The sequence below is a fragment of the Euprymna scolopes genome, chromosome 22 (assembly GCF_053919585.1).
Source record: "Euprymna scolopes isolate OS-2025 chromosome 22, ASM5391958v1, whole genome shotgun sequence".
Classification (NCBI taxonomy): domain Eukaryota; kingdom Metazoa; phylum Mollusca; class Cephalopoda; order Sepiida; family Sepiolidae; genus Euprymna; species Euprymna scolopes.
Genome location: NC_136503.1, coordinates 29355379 through 29373868, shown reverse-complemented (window position 1 = coordinate 29373868; position 18490 = coordinate 29355379). Strand labels below are relative to the sequence as shown.

Here is an 18490-nt window from a genome sequence, read left to right as displayed (position 1 = left end):
CACACACACACACACACACACACACACACACACACACACACACACAAAGAACTTTGAAACAAACTTTCTGGCGCTTTTGTCTACTTCTTATTCAAAGAACTTTAAAACTTCTCAACAAACTTTGATCTTTCAAAATATATTTTATATTTCTATACAATTGTTGATATAAATATATTTTGCTTGTTAATTTATGTTTTCTCTATTTTATTCCCAAATTCCCATTGTTGAGTTAACTCTTGCTAATTGGTGACCCATTCATAACAATCCTGTTTTTATCGATCATTTAAATTTGTCAATTTAACTGCACATATATTAATTGTTAGCACTGTTCGTGACATTTTCCAAAGACATACTATCATCAAAATACACTATCTATAGTCAAGAGCAGCACTATAAGTTATCTCTCAAAATGATGACGCTTGGCGACCCAAAGCATGGTCAACAACTTATGGTAAAGTTTCAACAACAGTAAATGCAAACGTACCAAAATTATAATCATTGTATTTTGTGTTTTTTTTTGTTTTTGTTTTTTTTTTTACAAAGGCATCACCACATTATCAAGGCCCAGAGGCCACTCAAGGATAAGGGTTAAAGAGTGTACAGTAGAAGTTGGTCAATATAGTAATCATTAGTAATGAAAATTTGGTAAATTTAATAACTTATATGGAACGGCTCATCAAGAACTTATTTACCTTAGACTTGAACACAACCATATTGTAGTCAGCCGGAAAGCAGGAAAACGGAAGACAATTCCACAGGCGTGCAGTTCTAAGAAAGAAGCTTTGTTCATGGAATCTATGTTTAGGTTTAGGCACAGATAAAGAGTGGGGGAAATTATTGATAGTGTTTACAGCTAGACGAGTGTTTCTTGTGAAAGTTTGGCGAGGGGGGACCATAGATTGAAGCTCAGTTGAACACTTTCCATGAAAATAACGATACATCAGAGACAAACTCGCAACATCTCTTCTGTGAGATAGAGGTTGTAAGGAGGAGAAAAGGACATCTCCTACGAGGCTACGAAGTCTATTTTGAACTCTATCAAAAACAATAAACTAAAACATACTTATTTGACTTGCAGCACATGTTTTTATGGTGAATCAAACTATAATTAGTTGGGATTTTTACCTATTTACATAAAAGGAGAAATTTTGGGTCTGCTGTGTAGGAAAAAAATCTTAAATAACAAGCAACATGGCAAGAAAGGAAAATAAACAATGATGCAGTTATGTCGAAATCTAATATATAAAAGGCTATATGTCTGTTTGTCTGCCTTCATATTTTCAAACTCTATCTCCTTTGAAACTAAAAGTTACAGAGCGGCGCTAGGGGCCTGAAATGATTGGATTTGTTTACAGACTATTCTTTTATGGGTTAAAATAAGCCAGTTACAAACATTTTTAATGGGTTAAAAACGTTTTTAACTCATTAAAAATGTTTTTAATGGGTTAAAAATGTGTCAAAATTTAAAAAAATTGTTATACATTTTGTACATTCATCTTAGTTTTTTAATTTTTAAGCAGTTAATATGCATGTCACATTGGTACACCAGCTTTGAATGCTACAGTTTCGGTTTCGATTCTAGCTGATGGCACCCAAATATTTTTTTTAACTTTTGAAATCATGACTCTATAATAATATATACGGAATCTGGACAAATTTAAATGTCACATTTAAGCATATTTTATGCCCGAGCAAAGCCGATTACCACCCCCCACTAGTTTTATATAACTTATAAAGAAAGGCAGGATAAGAAGAAAAGTTTGTTGCAAAAAAAAAGATGCCAGTTTTGCAGTAAAAGTAAAGTGGTTGAAAGTCTTAAAATGCCACAAATGGTGGTATGTGATTGATTGTTTTTTATCCAATCACAGCCAGCCAGCAGCATTAATCCTAGACGGGTTGAATCAGCTTCCCCTGGAGGAGGAAATGTCTAGGGAATATCGAATTCATAAGTGGTTCACATTTGCATGTGTATCTCAGTTATGAGATATGACGACTTTCCATTTTTGGGGTTTTTGCAGAGAGGTGTTGGCGTCCTCCTACATACAGCACCCAGTATTCCCAAATTGGTCACCCATCTGATAATGGCCAGACTAAACATTACTTAACTTTGGTGATTTAATAAGATCCAGAACCAATGTGTCAACATGCTCGATATCAATATGGCTGTGGTAGAGGTTCTAAATAGTAGTAGGTTATTGGTGGATCACCCGATAATTATAATTTCTGATAATTTCGTTTTTTGGAAGATTGTGATAGACATGTGGGGCCATGACAAAAGAAATCAGAAAAATGTATTCAACGACAATTTTTTGAAAGTCATCATATTGGGTTTGCATGGAGGAAACATGGTACTGTTACGTGTTTGAGTCTAGGGGTATTAAACATGCAACATATATTTAAAAAAAACTAAAACTTAGAGTTTAAAGAAAAATAAAAAAAAAAGTATTTATCTCTACTATAATATAAAAGTCATTTCATGTGTTTGAGCTTCTTTCCTCATAGGTTCCGAAACGGCTGACCCTATCTTTTGCAAATTTCACACAAAGCTAATTTATGTTTGTCAATGTTTTCAAACATGTTTTGTACAGAAATTCATCTGATAAGTATCGAAAATTGAAAAAATCCAATCTTAAAAACAGTTTTTCTCTTTTATAGATAAATAAGAAGAATTTTGACAGGAGAATATTTACCGGTCAAGGGAGATAATACAATTTTAGCAAATCATTTCTTCTAAAAAAAAAACAGATTTATTATAATCTGGAGATATAGCTTAGTGTTAGAACATTCGACTACAGATCGAATGATCCTGTGTTCAAGCCCGGGTGTACCTCAACATTTTATTTTAATTTTTTCTTATTAATGAGTTCAATTTACTATAAAAGAAGAGGTATTATTTAAAATTGCTGCAAATCATTTCTTCATTTACATATTTTCAAACTAAACATTAATCAGAAGTGATTTTTCCAGGGCATTCATCATCAAGCCCAATTATCAGCTGACGTAATATTGTAAACAAATACAGATGGAATTTGATGAACGACATTATCATTATTATTTTATTTATTTTTTATTTGTTTTGTGAATTTGCCCACCAAGCAAATTATTTCTCATAATATATAATAATCAATACAGAATTAATTCTACACATACACGTGAAATCTGCATAAATTAAAATATCATGTTTAAGCATGTTGTATGACCGGGCAATGCTGGGCTGCCAGCTAGTTGTACAAAGAAACAAAACTATTTACAAATAATCCAAGGGAGATAAGCAAGTTCTTAATTCAGTCTAGTTTACGTTTAGAAGAAAGTCCGAGTTATTGAGAATTAATAACAATATTCTTTGGTCAGAAAGGAGGTCAAAAAATCTTTATTATTACCAAATGTGTTCAGTTTTCTTAGAGGGTGCTTGTTATTGATTCGTTTTATAAGATTCCTTTCGGCCAGCGTTCTTTTATAGTTTTTGGTGAATGGAAAGTTCCAGAAACACTCCAAATGAAACACCACAACTTAAATCATTCCAGAAGCTCTTGAAAAAAAAAAAGAAAAACATTTTTATATTCTATATTTAGAACTCTAGAAATTTTTAAAAAACAAAAACATTTTTATATTCTATATTTAGAACTCTAGAAATTCTTAAAAAACAAAAACATTTTTATATTCTATATTTAGAACTCTAGAAATTCTTAAAAAACAAAAACATTTTTATATTCTATATTTAGAACTCTAGAAATTCTTAAAAAACAAAAACATTTTTATATTCTATATTTAGAACTCTAGAAATTCTTAAAAAAGAACTGTTTGATATTCTAATTTGAATGTAATTATTTTGATAATTATATTGATGCCTCTGTTCAGTCTGTAGAGGCAGCTGCGTGTTTAACTGTGTGGCACTGGAATCGGCATTGCTTGAGTCCAGTGGCAAGGAGAAGTCCAGGACGACAGCACATACAACACCTGGAAGTCCCAAACGGTCACCCATCTGGTACTGGTCAGACTCATTGTTGCTTAACTTTGATGATCCGACGGGAATCGGTGTGTCAAACGTGATTATGCCATATAGTAATAATTATACATTTTTAATATCATAAGAAATTGTAATATCATAAGAAATTGTAATATCATAAGAAATTGTAATATTTTAACACTTTTATGAGGAAAATGTGTTCTTTCCATGACACTACACAACTCAGCTTCATTTACCTGATCTGAATATAGATATACCTACTACGTATTCAAAATTATTTTGTGTTCATCCATTCATCCCAAACCAGCTTACACTTATGGAGAGGGAAAAGCAAGATTATGGTTGTTAAGACTATTAACAACACTTGATGGCTTGGACAAATGTGCTCCATCAGAGCTAGGAAGAAGGTCCAAATGAAAAACATACAACTTGATGAAAATACTAACATCAAAGACCTAGAAGAGCAGGAAAAATACAAATACCTTGGCACAGAAGAGAATGATTCAATTTAGCATACTAAGATGAGAGAAAAAAATTGGCAGTGAATATATATTCCGTGTAAAGGAAATCTGTAAAGCAAAACTTACAAACAAAAACAAAATCACAGCCATTAACCAACTATCCATGTTTGTGATAACATACAACTTTGGCATTGTGGAGTGACCACAAATAGACATAAACAGACTAGACACTAATACCAAGAAAATGTTGATACTGTACAGAATAACATACCTACCATGTCTGCCTAGGTTGTATCTGCCCAGAGGAGCAGGAGATATGGGTCTCTTGGAGATTGACCATTATGAGAACTGGGCAATATCTAATGAGCTTCCAAAATCTAAACCTCAAAATGATGCACTAACATAATGAGACAAGAGCCAGCAGAACACTCTCCATCGTGAAACTAGCCAAATATTTTGGACAAGACTGTCTTACAAATGAGACAGAATCAGACAACAAGTCTGCTACTGAAATAGCTGAAAAGAGTCAGTAACATTACACCAATAACTTCCATTGCAAAAAATTGAAAGAATGGATCAACTAATAGCATGCCAAATATTTTCTGGATAAATTCACACAGAACTATATAAATAAAGAAAGCTCTATAGACTGGCTAAAAAAAAGGATCGCTCCACTGTGATCAGGAGAGGATTATAATGGCTGCCAAAGATCGAGGCTTGATGACTAATGACTTTAAAAAGATAGTGGTCTAAGTAATGACAGCAAGTGCAGGTTCTGCCACACAGAAAGAGAGAGCGTGAGCCACCTGACATCTAGCTGTAAGGTTCTACTGGGGGGGGGGCTACTATACAATGTGACACAATGCAGTTTTTATATATCTTCACTGGACAATCTGTAAAAACTTCAATTTCGAATGCAACAGCAAATCATGACAACATATACCAGAAAAAAACAGTCGGAAATAAGTCATATATCATCCACTATGACTATCCAATCCCTACAACTACACACCTAAAAAAAGGGTCTATTAAACCTGACATAGTGATACGGGGCAAGAAGAAGAAAGAAGCAACCTGAGTAGAAGTTTGTGTTTCCAATGATGCTCGATTAAACAGAACCGAGAGGGAAAAGATGACGAAATACCAAAGTCTTATGTATGACATGAAAAGAAACTGGAATCTTAGGAAGATCTCTATCATTCCAGTAATTGTAGGAGCAACTGGACTCATGAAAAAGAATTTAAAAAGCTATCTGGCAAATATACTAAGTGAACCAAGTGCAAGAGAGATTAAAACAATTGCACTTAAAGAGAGAGTCAAAATCTTTAAAAAGATCTTTCAGTTGGAATATATGAGATAATGGGTGAATGTTTGGCATCCAGTAGGATTCCCCATCCTCAGCTTAACCAAACTGGCAAGAAAATTGAAAAAAAACAAAACAAAAAAAACAAGCGTTAATGAACTAATGATCAAGAAAGTTTAAGCATTAATGATGTTGTGTAGTTTGTTTTAAGTTGTGTTCCCGATAACATATATTTAAATGTAGAACATATATTAATGATATTGTAGAAATTGTATATGCAGTTGTCCGTATTCATGTCAACTGTACTCATCATTTTCTTCTAAAGATGTGTGTTGGCTTTGGTAGAAGCCATTTTGGAGCGTCTTCGTATAGAGCCAAGAACCACATTGACATTTAATATGAATTGGGGTAAAAAGTGATTTCTTTAGCACAGGAGGAAAATGGAGGATATATACAAAATGTGCATGCATAATCTAGTATATCTATAAAAGTAAGATTGTGCATGTGTGTGTGTGTAAGGACACTTCTTAACCTATATACTCAACAAATTTTTTAACTATAGAGTTGAAATTTGGTACATTTTGGGATTCAGGCATTTGGAAAACTTTTTAATCGGTTTTCATCCGGAAAAAGAGCTGCAAAGAGGTCAAATTTGAAAACTCATCAGATTTTTATCTGTTTGTAAATTGTTTCACCAATGGGTATGCATGAATCGTTTCCATGACAGATTAAGAATAAGTAGATTTGAAAACACTTTTTAAAGATAGTGTCAAACAGGCCTAATAGTTATTGTACTTGACTCACTGTCTCTAGGTTTTGGTTTCAATCTCAGCTCAAGTATTTTTTTTTTTTACTTACAAGAAGTGAACTGTTTAGAAAAAACATGATACTCGCATGCACATGTCTCAGTTTCTGTATGAATTAAAATATGATATTTATGCGTATTTAACGACCGGGCATTGCCCGGCGGCCTGCTAGTAATAAAATAAAATGAAACAGTGAAATAATAGTGGTAACAAGTGCTATCTAAAGCATAAACAGAGTTTTGTAAAAAAGAAATTAAAAAAAAAAAAAAAAAAAAAAACGTAATATGATAACAAAACGTTTTATACAAATAAAAGAATATAAAGGTTATTTTTCAGTAATGAAAATGTTCATAGTTCAAATTGTTCATTGTGTGAATATGTGTGTATTTGGCAACGTGGCATTGTGTATGTGTTTCTTTTCTTCTTGTAATGCATATAATATATATATATATATATATATATATATATATATATATATATATATATAAAATGGGTTAATAAATTCCAACGAAAGAAAGATGTATATTTAAATAAGGGAGTAGTCACCAACAATGTGTATTTTTTAACATTATTTTATTATTCCGTGTCTTGGTTTTTCATTGAGAATTATGTTTGGATCATTGTAATAATGTTTTTAAGTCATTGAAATCGTTTACGCGCGTTTCAGACGGTCTGTGATGCGTCCTCGTCAGAAATTATTTTCAAATTGAAAATAATTTCTGACGAGGACGCATCACACAAATATATATATATATATATATATATATATATATATATATATATATATATATACACCGGTTGTATCGATTGGTTTCCTAGATGTAAATCTAGTGAACCTCGCATGATTATTAAAGAGTGCTCAATGCAGGATAGAGCTGGTATATAGCCTGTTTATTATACAAACATTATTGGTTACATATATGCATACATGTTTCAGTCGAGTCCCAATTCAGGGACAACACTTCATCAGACCGAGAAAGAATTTAAACCAATGTTTGTATAATAAACACTCTGTGTGTGTGTGTGTGTGTATGTGTGTGTGTGTGTGTGTGTGTGTGTGTGTGTGTGTGTGTGTGTGTGTGTGTGTGTGTGTGTGTGTGTGAGTGAGAGAGAGAGAGAGAGAGAGAGAGAGAGAGAGAGAGAGAGAGAGATGAAGCGAGTATGTAGGACACCGGGTTCTTTCGCCTTGCCATCTCGGCCAAAGGCCAGATTGGAGTCCCTTTCATTCAGTCGGCTGGTGGAATCTGAATAGTTCTTGCTGTTTGTCTCCTTGCTTTATGGGAGTTTACCATAGAAACTGGATATAGAAGTTGACTGTGTTAATGTCAGTGGTCACCATGTGGATGGTCTAGATGAAGTGGATATAATCACTGAGATGACCGACAGGAAAAGAATATCCAACAATATTCTAATTGTTCTGGTGATGAGCATGGTCCGCAACAGGAAATTGTTGTCTAGTTTACCTTGTTATTAGCTGTAAATACGCTTTAATTACAGTTCTTAAGCAAGTGTAATATTTGAAATGCAGGTTTTCAAGTGTTTTATGGTTGGTTATTGAGCGGGAAAAGGTGGGAAGAGGATTGCTGGGGTCATTTAGTGCATGAGAAATGCATTGATTGTCTTTCTGTAAGCAATGAGAAAAAAACAAGATCCAAAGTAGAAATAGAACAGCTGCTTCAGGGTTCCTGTTGATTTTTGCTTCTTCCTTTTTTTTTTTTTTTTCTTTTTTTCATTTTTCTTCACAGGTCAAAGGTAAGTACCAAGCCTATTGTCAGCTGAAAAATAGAAGAAAATGGAGGAAGAAGAAACAAAAATCAGTGGGCGACAACAAAAATTAGTGTCTCGTTTATAGGAAGCCAATGAAATAAAAGAAAAATGGACCCATTCTTCAAATGCACCTGTTTAATCTGATAGTTCAGTAATAAAAATGCTATTTCAGTGCAAAAAACTGACTAGATCTGCTTCTATGCCTCTATCTTTTTTTTTTTTTTTTTTCGCTACAAACAAGGTGTATTGCCAGTTGGACATAAGGGGCTACTGATTGGGCTTATGTCTATAGGGATCCATGTGCGATATATGTTTGCATTACATTTATATTTCTGAATGTTAGAACAGTCAGAGAAACAGGAAGCAGGAAGCAGGGAAAGAATTCCAAAGTCTAGAAGTCCAAGGGAAGAAACTATTAGAGTAGAAGGCTCTTCAGCATCTAGGGATTTTAACAGTAAAAGGGGTGGGATTTTGCTGCTTGTCAAGTTAGTCAAAATATGTACGTTAGGGAGGCACAAGTGTTACGAGTTCATCAGAGCACATTCCATTAAAGTACTTGTAAAACAGGCACAGGGATACAATATTGTGACGATGGAACAGAGGTTGGAGCTTGGCCTATTAGATTGGAAACTCATTTTTGAACCCTGTTTAAGAAGGGGGGGCTAGTAGTAGATGCACCAACTCAGATGCAACAATATTCATGCATGGGCGAATAGTGGATTTGTAGAGATACAGGATACTCTCAGGTGTGAGTAATTTCTAGCCCGTTAGAAGGAGCCCACCAATCTGGCATGCACGACCAGCGGGATGTTGCCTTTGCCATCTTGTTTCGAACCCCTCTGTGGAGTATGAGATGAACGATCGCTCATAGACTATTTGACCTCAGGCTCAGAGTGTTGTATTTAATAGAGCAGCCACCACACTGCTGTCTATTGAGACCAAACCCTCCATCAACCAAATTCATCCTCAGCGAGAGACGACCATTCGTCCATCATCCATGACCATCACAAGTGATGACAACTGCTATGGCAGGTTCCAGCAGAATGGAAGAGATGCCTTTAATGATACCATGATGGCACTGATCACAGTTCCAGTTTAGAGGCTTCAGACGTTATTGCGTGGAGACAGTGTGACACCACCGCTTGTTTGAGCGAGCACAGAAACCTTTGCTTCAATTCCAAGGTTCCTCACATACCGGATAGGATAGCTGAAATCCTGATTTACAAAGATGAGAGATTTAACTCAGATGTAGAGACACTAGCGACATGTCCCCAACAACACGCACATACCCATGTTCAAGAAGTCATGAGTATACGATGCTTGTGTCTGTTGTCTTTATTATGTTTGTGGACATGTGACGGTGGTCAAGTGGTTAAGAACACAGACCGATGACCTGGGTGTTCCAAGTTCGAATCCAGTTCTTCCATAAAAATCACTTTCATTTAGGATGTTGACAACCTTCACGTGGTCCCTCCTGTAAGTACCCAATATCTTTCTAGAAAGAATTCTGACTAGAAAAATATCTGGGAAACCAATGCCAACAATAGAATCTTCAGATTCATACTATATGATGATGATTATGCATGTGGACTAATAGCTATACACCTAGTGACCAGCAAAACTAAAAATCTAGACATGACCCGTAAGAGGATTAACAAGAAAAACTATGGCACATGTAATTGGAGTAAGGCGGTCAGTTGAGGAAGGGGGTATAAGTGTACATATTTATTTTTCACAAAAACGGTTTGTCAATCCAATCATTTTGGAAACAAACCAGGAAAGAAGTTAAATTCAATTTCTAAATCCCTCAACATCTGGTACAATTATATTTTGATTCTCCCTAAAACTGCTAAACTTTGGAATTCCCTCCATGTTTCTTGTTTCCCTGGCTGTACTAGCCTACTGAAGTTTAAATGTAATGTGAACACACACCCTGCTGCTCAGTTCCCTACATAGTGCTCCGGTAGACATAGTCCCAAATAGTAGCCCTAACATTCCAAGTGGCAATATGCTTTGTTGGGGTGAAAAAGAGTATTAAAAGAAACAGAAGTAGACAGTGCTTTCTCTCGTTGGATAGTATGTTCAGAGGAAATAACTTGGACATGATTAAAGGGAGATAATGCCTGAATATTCTGAACCAAATCTAATTTTCCAAATCTTTTTTTTTAATTAATGATTTGGTAAAATAAAACCAAACAGCATAATTTAAAAAAAAAAAAAAAAAATGACTCGAAAATAAAAGTAAAAAAAACTCCCAGGCAACGCCGGGAAGGCACAACTAGTATTGTATAAAGTTGGCAAATGTACAAATAACTTTGTTGCGTTTAAACGTTGTGAATATGTCGATGAAACAATTTATTAAAGCCAATTATTTTCTGATTCATTGATTTGTTGCGTAAAAGAGATCGCATGATTAATCGATAAAAAAATAAATGTTTGTCCAGAGCAGCTGATTTCTCTTGTGTAAATGTTTACATTCCTAACAATATGATTCGACAAAAAGAATGAAAAAAAATCTATCAAATTATTGTGGAATTAGATTTTTATTTTTTATTGTACGACTTTTATTGAAAACAGATTTTATAAATTGCTGATGCATCATCATCATCATCGTCATCGTCATCGTCATCATCATCATCATCATCATCATCATCATCACGCCCACCACCATTATCATCATCATCACCATTATCATCATTATCACTACCATCACCACCATCACCACCATCATCACCATCATCATTATGACCACCACCACCATCATTATCATCATCATCATTGGTTTGACGTGTTGTACATGTTGAAATATGCTAGATAGGTTTTAGAAATTAACTTCCAAACTACATCTACAAACCCAAACACTATTGTCCATTCTTTAAATGTGACCAAACCAACGAAATCTCCTGTTCTGCACTTTTTCTTTTCTTGTGTAAATGTTTACATTTTTAACAATTAAAAACGAAAAAAAACAGAAAAATCTATTAAATTATTGCAGAATTATACTTTTACTTTTTATTATACAACTTTGATTGACAGAAAAGATATGGACTACAAAGTAAATTAGACGAATCATCACGTACGATTGTAAAAGCAATCACCAATCTTCACACATATAGAACATAATCCCAAAGACATGCTATTAACTTTCAAAACACCTTTTCTAGAAAACCTATTAACTGAATAAATCATTTTCTTTCAAAAAATAAATAAATGACACCAAACAAATATAAAAGCCATGTGGCTCAGATGAAAGATCTTAGTATCATAATCAGCAGGGGCTTATTTGATAGCCAACATGGAGGAACCAATCAGCATCCTGTGAATGTTGGCCGTGACAGAATACAATAGATGTGGGTAAAAAATTAAAATTTGTACAAACCAAAGAACACGCAGAGGAAGAAATGGAACACAAAGGGAATTCAACTATTAATCTAGTGTTATTACAAAAGCAACCTTCCACACAAAGAGAATCATTTGCACATATAGAACATAATCCAGAAGTCATTCTATCGAGTTTTCAAATACTTTGTGTGTGTGTGTGTGTGTGTGTGTGTGTGTGTGTGTGTGTGTGTGTGTGTGTGTGTGTGTGTGTGTGTGTGTATACACAAGGGTCATTCCATAAAAGTCATTTTTATTTTTACAATGACTTATCGCCCTGAGTAGACGATTAATTTAACTAATCAGACCAGAACCAGTGCTCTTGTTAAATAGTCACAAGGTGATTGTTTATTTTAGAACAGAAATGTTCTTTTGGTATAAAACTTTCATATTTTTTAATTGACTTTGTATGTGTGTATGTTCAAGTTTGTTTTGAAGATGTTACACTAGCTGGGTCATAAAATCCACAAATCCCAAAAACTCCATCATGAAAAGTATCCAGAAAAAATACACGATTAAACCCAGAACTCTAACTGCTAACGTGGACTTTCACTGCCATGTCTGCTTCTCCAACATCAGGGGTCTATGTTCCAATCTTCCAGAGGTTGAATCCCAATTACGGAAGACAAAACCAGACTTAATATTACTAAGTGAAACCGGCATTGGACCGACTGTTTCCCTAGATGATTTTGTAATTAAAGGATACTCTAACTTAACATCCAAATCTGACGCCCAAGATCGTGATGGGCATGGAATATGTGCCTACATTAAAGATGACTTTCCACGTGGTAGAGACATCCCAAGAGAGGACCCTAATTTACTCTATATGTGCTTCTGGGTTGCACTTGCTCACACCGCAGCGTTTATAATATCGCCCCCACAAGAACGGAGTTACTATCTTTAAGAGCATATCCTGCCTGCTCATCCTTTGGCCAACATTCACGTCTGTGGAGACTTCAATGTTCACAATGTGGAATGGTTAGCCCACTCAAACAAGACAGATGATGAAGGGACATTCTGTCACGATTTCTCTATTGCTTATGATCTCACTCAGATTGTTCCAGAACCCACCCGTGTGCCCGATATTGACGGTCAGTATGCAAGTATCCTAGACCTTTTCCTAACAACTTGCCCTGAGCTATGTTCATTTTCCATTCTATCACCACATGGATCTTCCAACCACTTGGTTGTATCAGTTAAGATAAAAACAAAATGTAAGAGGTTCTCTGACGTACCTCCCCATATCTGTATATCGATACTTTATGACTGACTAGTATAGTTTTCATACATTTATATCAGATCTACTTCTGCGTTCCATGTTTAAAAATAATGTGTCCTCTATAGTAGAGGACCTGATAGAATAGTTAATTGTAGGTATAGACCGCTTACTAACCTCCAAAATATTCCAGCAAAAACCTAACAGCCAGCCATGGTTCTCTCCAGAATGTGCTGCTGCCATTGCGCGCAGAAATCACTTTTTCCATTGTTTCCAACACAATAAATGTACTGAGACAAAAACCACTTTCAGGACTATCAGCAACCACTGTAAAAGCGTAATAAAGAAAGCGAGAGAGTTGTATGCTCAGTTCATCAAGTCCAAAGTAGTCGAGCAGTGGCTTGGTTCCCACCAGTTTTGGCAAATAGCAAATAGGGTCCTGAACAAAAGCGTGTGCTCCATCTCAACCATCATCAATGGTAATCTTATCAGCATCAGACAAAGCCAGACTCTTCACCAAGAACTTTGCAGCTAATTCTACCTATGCACCCAAGGCCGTCATCCTCTCCCCTTTTATTTTCACCTGTATCAGAAAACACGTTATGTGACATTGAAATATTTGTGCGTGATGTTGCCAAGCTAATTAAAAACTTTGATTCCAGTAAAGCAACTGGCCCCGACGGCATTCCAATTATAGTGCTGAAAAAACTTCAATCAGAACTAGCTTCCATACTTACAAAGCTGTTTAAGCATTGTCTTAAGGAGAATTGCTTCCCAACACCCTGGAAAACCTCATCAGTATGCCCTGTATTTAAGAATTCTGTGATCGGTTATCTTCCTCTCAGTACAGACCAATTAGTCTCCTGTGCGTCATCAGTAAGTTGCTGGAATCTGTGTTAAATAGAGAAGTAGTCAACCATCTCAGGAAAAATAATCTTCTTAGTGATATACAATATGGTTTCTGTTCTGTTAGATCTACAGCAGATGTGCTAATGTTTATATCTCATAGGATTAGTGAATCTCTTGACAGAGGCTTCCTTTCTATGACAATTGCTCTTGACATATCAAAGGCCTTTAATAGGGTTTGGCATAAAGGTCTACTTCATAAGATATCCAGCTATGGCATAGCTGGAAATGTTTTCTCAATTATTAAATCATTTCTGTCGGATAGGTTCATAAGAGCAGTGGTTGATGGACAGAAATCAGAAGCTCACAGTATTAATGCTGGAGTCCCTCAGGGGTCCATCCTGGGCCTAACTCTCTTCCTGATCTACATCAATGATCTTCCAAATAACATCCTAAGATCATTTGTTGACATTTATGCTGACGCCACTACCATCTATGGCAACACATCAAAGGCCGTAAATGACCAAGTTCTCTCTGAGTTTCTCTCCTCTGATCTTGAGCACATGATACAATGGGTGGTTACTTATAATGCATCTAAAACCAAGCTCCTATCTTTACATCATCAACGCTCTGATCCTCATCTGGCATCAATTGAAATGAATGGCTTTTGTCTTGGGGAGACCTTTGCTCCTGATCTGAAATGGAACACATACATCAAATCCATTGCCAAGGTCGCTGGAAAAATGGTAGAATCCTTCTACCACTCCAGTAGATATATATGTACTTTTGCCACATCTGGCAGGAGCTGCTAGAAAGGACTTATCCTGCCTTGACAGATTTCAAAATAGACTTTGTAGCTTAGTGAAGGATGCCATTTTCTCTTCTCTGCAACCTCTTTCCCACAGAAGAGACGTTGAAGCCTGTCTTTGCTTTATCGTTATTTTATAGCAAGTGCTCGTCTGAGCTTCAATCTATGGTCCCCCCTCACCAAACTTTCATGAAAAACACTCGTCTAGCCAAAACCACTATTAATAATTTCCCCCACTCTTTATCCTGTGCCTAAACCTAGATTCCATGAACAAAGTTTCTTTCTTAGAACTGCACGCCTGTGGAACTCTCTCCCCTTTGTCTGCTTTCCAGCTGACTATAATATGGTCGTCTTCAAGTCCAACATATACAAGTTCTTGATGAGCCGTCCCCCTAAGTAATCCAATTTATAAAATTTCCACTACTTATGATTACTATGCTATAATCCCATTGACTAATGTACACCCATTAACATTTATCCTCGAGTTGCCTTCAGGCCTTGATAAGTGGTGACTCCTATGTAAAAGAAAAAATAATATGCTTCAATATATTTTAATTCATGCAGATTTCGTAGTTATTATTACAGAGTTAATTCTCTACTAATTATTATATTGTACCTGTCATATTTGGGCCGGTGCATCGGCTACTAGTCTCTCGCTCCTTGACAGGGTTCAAAAGAGAGTCGCAAATCTGATAGGCCCTAAACTGGCATCTAAACTTCAGCCTCTGTCCCATCGTCGAAACGTTGCATCCCTCTGCCTGTTCTACAAGTATTATAATGGTGAATGCTCTGAAGAACTGCAAGCACTTGTGCCCCCACGACGTGAACACCCTCGACAGACCCGACAAGCTGCAAATTCCCACCCCCACACTGTAGAGATCCCTAGATGTAAAAGATCTTTCTACTCCAGTAGTTTCTTCCCCAGAACTGCTAAACTTTGGAATTCCATTCCAGGTCACTGCTTCCCCAACTGTACTGACATGCATAAGTTCAAGTGCAACGTGAACCAACATCTCGCTGCCCAAATCCCTACATAGTACCCCAGTAGATGTTTCCCCTGATAGTAGCCCCTACACCAAAGTGGCAATGTGCCTTGTTTGGGGTGAAAATGTAATTAAAAAAAAAAAAAAAAAAAAAAAACCCCTAATATATAGTGATTTCAAAAGTTACAAAAAATAATTATTACTTGGGTACCATCAGCTGGAATTGAAACCAAAACATTTAGCACTCCAGCTGCGTTCGGTACCAATGTAGATATTGAGAGATAGATAAGAAAGACACTTAATATTAAGCAACTTAAAAAAAAATAATTGAATTTAGGCATGCGAAGAAAGAAGTAAAAATATGTCGGCAAGTTGAAATGATCAGTTTGTCATCTATTTAAAAATAATGTTAGATTGTATGAATTCAGCGCAGCAGTCACAGGTACTTATGAGAATCATGCAAACACAGTATACAGTAGTAAATAGACTAGTTTTCTTTTATTCCGTCTTTAGATTCTGCTAGCAGGGAGACCCGACGTTACCCAGGATTGAATAAAGATCAACGAATGTTCCACACTTCCAATTCTATTATTAGCATTGAAATCGATGATATTACCCATTTTTCAATATTTTTGATTGCCTGCTACAGTTTGGGATCCACCAGGAGGAAGCTTCACATACCTCCCTACAGTGACTTAATCCACAATAAATCGTAGTCTACATTGCACTGTAGAGAACCTACTGTTGATGTTATAAAATTATTTTTATATAATAGCTTGAAATAAAGTTTAAAATGCAAAAGTCAAGTATCATGCTTCAATTGTGATCTAAACAGAAACATTATTTTTGAATGCGCCCCTGTCTTATCAAAGAACGTGCTGTTGATTTTTACATTGGGCCATTCTGCTTGTGCGGTGATAAAACTTCTCAAATGCACTTGTGGTGTTAGGCTGTATACTTTGGTCAAAATCAGACTGTTCCTTCTTTAATCAGATTTTTTTATCAATTTTTGATACTTATCAGAGGCATTCCAATATAAAACCTATTTAAGAACGTTCCCAGATACTACGTTTCTTCTTTTTACAATGAGGATTGGTTATTCATATTATTTGGATTCTTCGGTCTACTTCGCAAGGACCCGTGGCGCAGTACTCAGAAAAATCAATCATAAAAGTGAAGGTTGACGATTCAATTCTCAGTGTGGGTGACTAAAAAATACAATTGCGAATTACTTAGGATCTCTGTCCAGCCATGGCTGATGGAACGAGAGCATACTACCTCCGTGAAGTAAATAAAGGGTTCCGTTCAAAATTCTGTACAAATTCCTGTATTCGACAGAAACATTCTTGAGTTCGACAGGATACACCTGAAAAAGATCGGAGGTTACATCAACCAAAACGTTTGTGGAAACAACACTCAAGGTGAGAACAGTAGTTTGAAGAATCCAAATAGTACAATTTCTCAGATACATAAAGTACATTTATGTGAAATTTTTTAAAAATCAGCCCAGCCGTTTCACACACACACACACACACACACACACACACACACACACACACACACACACACACACACACACACACGTACACGCATGCACACATGTACACACACACATACAAAGTATCTTTTATATATAAGTAGAGATATTTGTTCGTCTGTCCTCTGCTGTGAAGGGAAGGAGAAATCAAGAAAGGAAAAAAGTAAATGACTGTTTTACTTCCATTCCTATTTAAATATTAATATATTTTATTCCCAATAAGTAATGTGTGTTTTCGTATTAAATAATGCAATAAAAAAGGTGGGGTTGATATACTGTACAACAGACAAACGAACCAATTGATGAATTGTTTATTGCGTTTCCATATTAAATATGGCTTCAAAAAAAGATTGATATGCCATAAAATATATTAAACCAAACCAATTCTTGGAGTAGAGTTGTTTTTTGTTTTTTTCTCTACTTGGGAGTCACCACTTATGAAGGCCCAAAGACCACTCAAGGATAAGTGTTAATGAATGTAAGATGATAGTGTAGTAATCATTAATGGTGCAAATAGGATAAAATTTGATTATTTATCAGGATGGCTCAACAAGAATTTGTTTACATTGGATTTGAAGGCTACCATGTTGTATTCAACCGGGAAGCATGCCAGCAGAACAGTGTTCCACTTGGAGGTGGTTCTGGGAAAGAAACTTTGTTCCTTGAAACTGCATTTAGATTTAAGCACAGTTAGAGAGTGAGGGAAATCCTATATAGTGGTTGTAGTTAGTCGAGTGGTTTTCGTGAAATTTTGGCAAGGAGTGGGGCGATATTGTTGTATATTATTCTTTGAATGATGTGTTACTGCCATTGAGATTTTTATAGAAATAAAATTTACATAATCAGCGCGTTCACATGTGCTCTAATTTTTGTCTTTGAAAAACGAATGTTATCTTATTATAATGGGGAAAAATGGTACTTTTTTTTATGAATTATTTCTAAATTATTCCCTTGCGTACTCCTTGTGTATTGCATGCCTTTCTTACTGTTTTTTTTTTTAAATAATTATCCCATGTAAACTGTTAATAAATAAACCGAGCATGTGGGGTCCCCCTCCATGAATGAAAAATTTACTTTCATCATGACTAATGTTTGTGCAACATTTTTTAAAAGTCCAAGGCGTGGTTATTGAGAAAAGTGCAAGCAAATGAATGGATGAACAATTTGGGGGCAATTTGACCCCTATAATGCCCCCCTGGGGATGGGGAAGGGCAGAATTATCTCGAAAAATCCATTCTGGTGTTACTTAATTGCCCCCTTAATTAAGACGCGTTATCAAATCTCCAATACCAACTACGATATTATCCCATCGATTATTGTACACAAAATAACCCTTATACCCGAGTGGCTTACGGGCCTTGATAAGTGGTGATCCCCATGTAAAAAAAAAAAAAAAAAATACTTTCACCATGACTAAT

The 18490-nt window shown here is 35.6% G+C and overlaps 1 long non-coding RNA gene across 1 annotated transcript in view; it reads right to left on the bottom strand.

Moving 5' to 3' along the window:
- LOC145243934 (uncharacterized) overlaps nt 1-18490 on the bottom strand; it is a 102355-nt gene that overhangs the window by 11810 nt on the left and 72055 nt on the right. The window contains exon 3 of the long non-coding RNA XR_013862973.1: nt 3381-3529. This is a non-coding gene — a long non-coding RNA (uncharacterized LOC145243934). The remainder of the gene's footprint in view (nt 1-3380; nt 3530-18490) is intronic.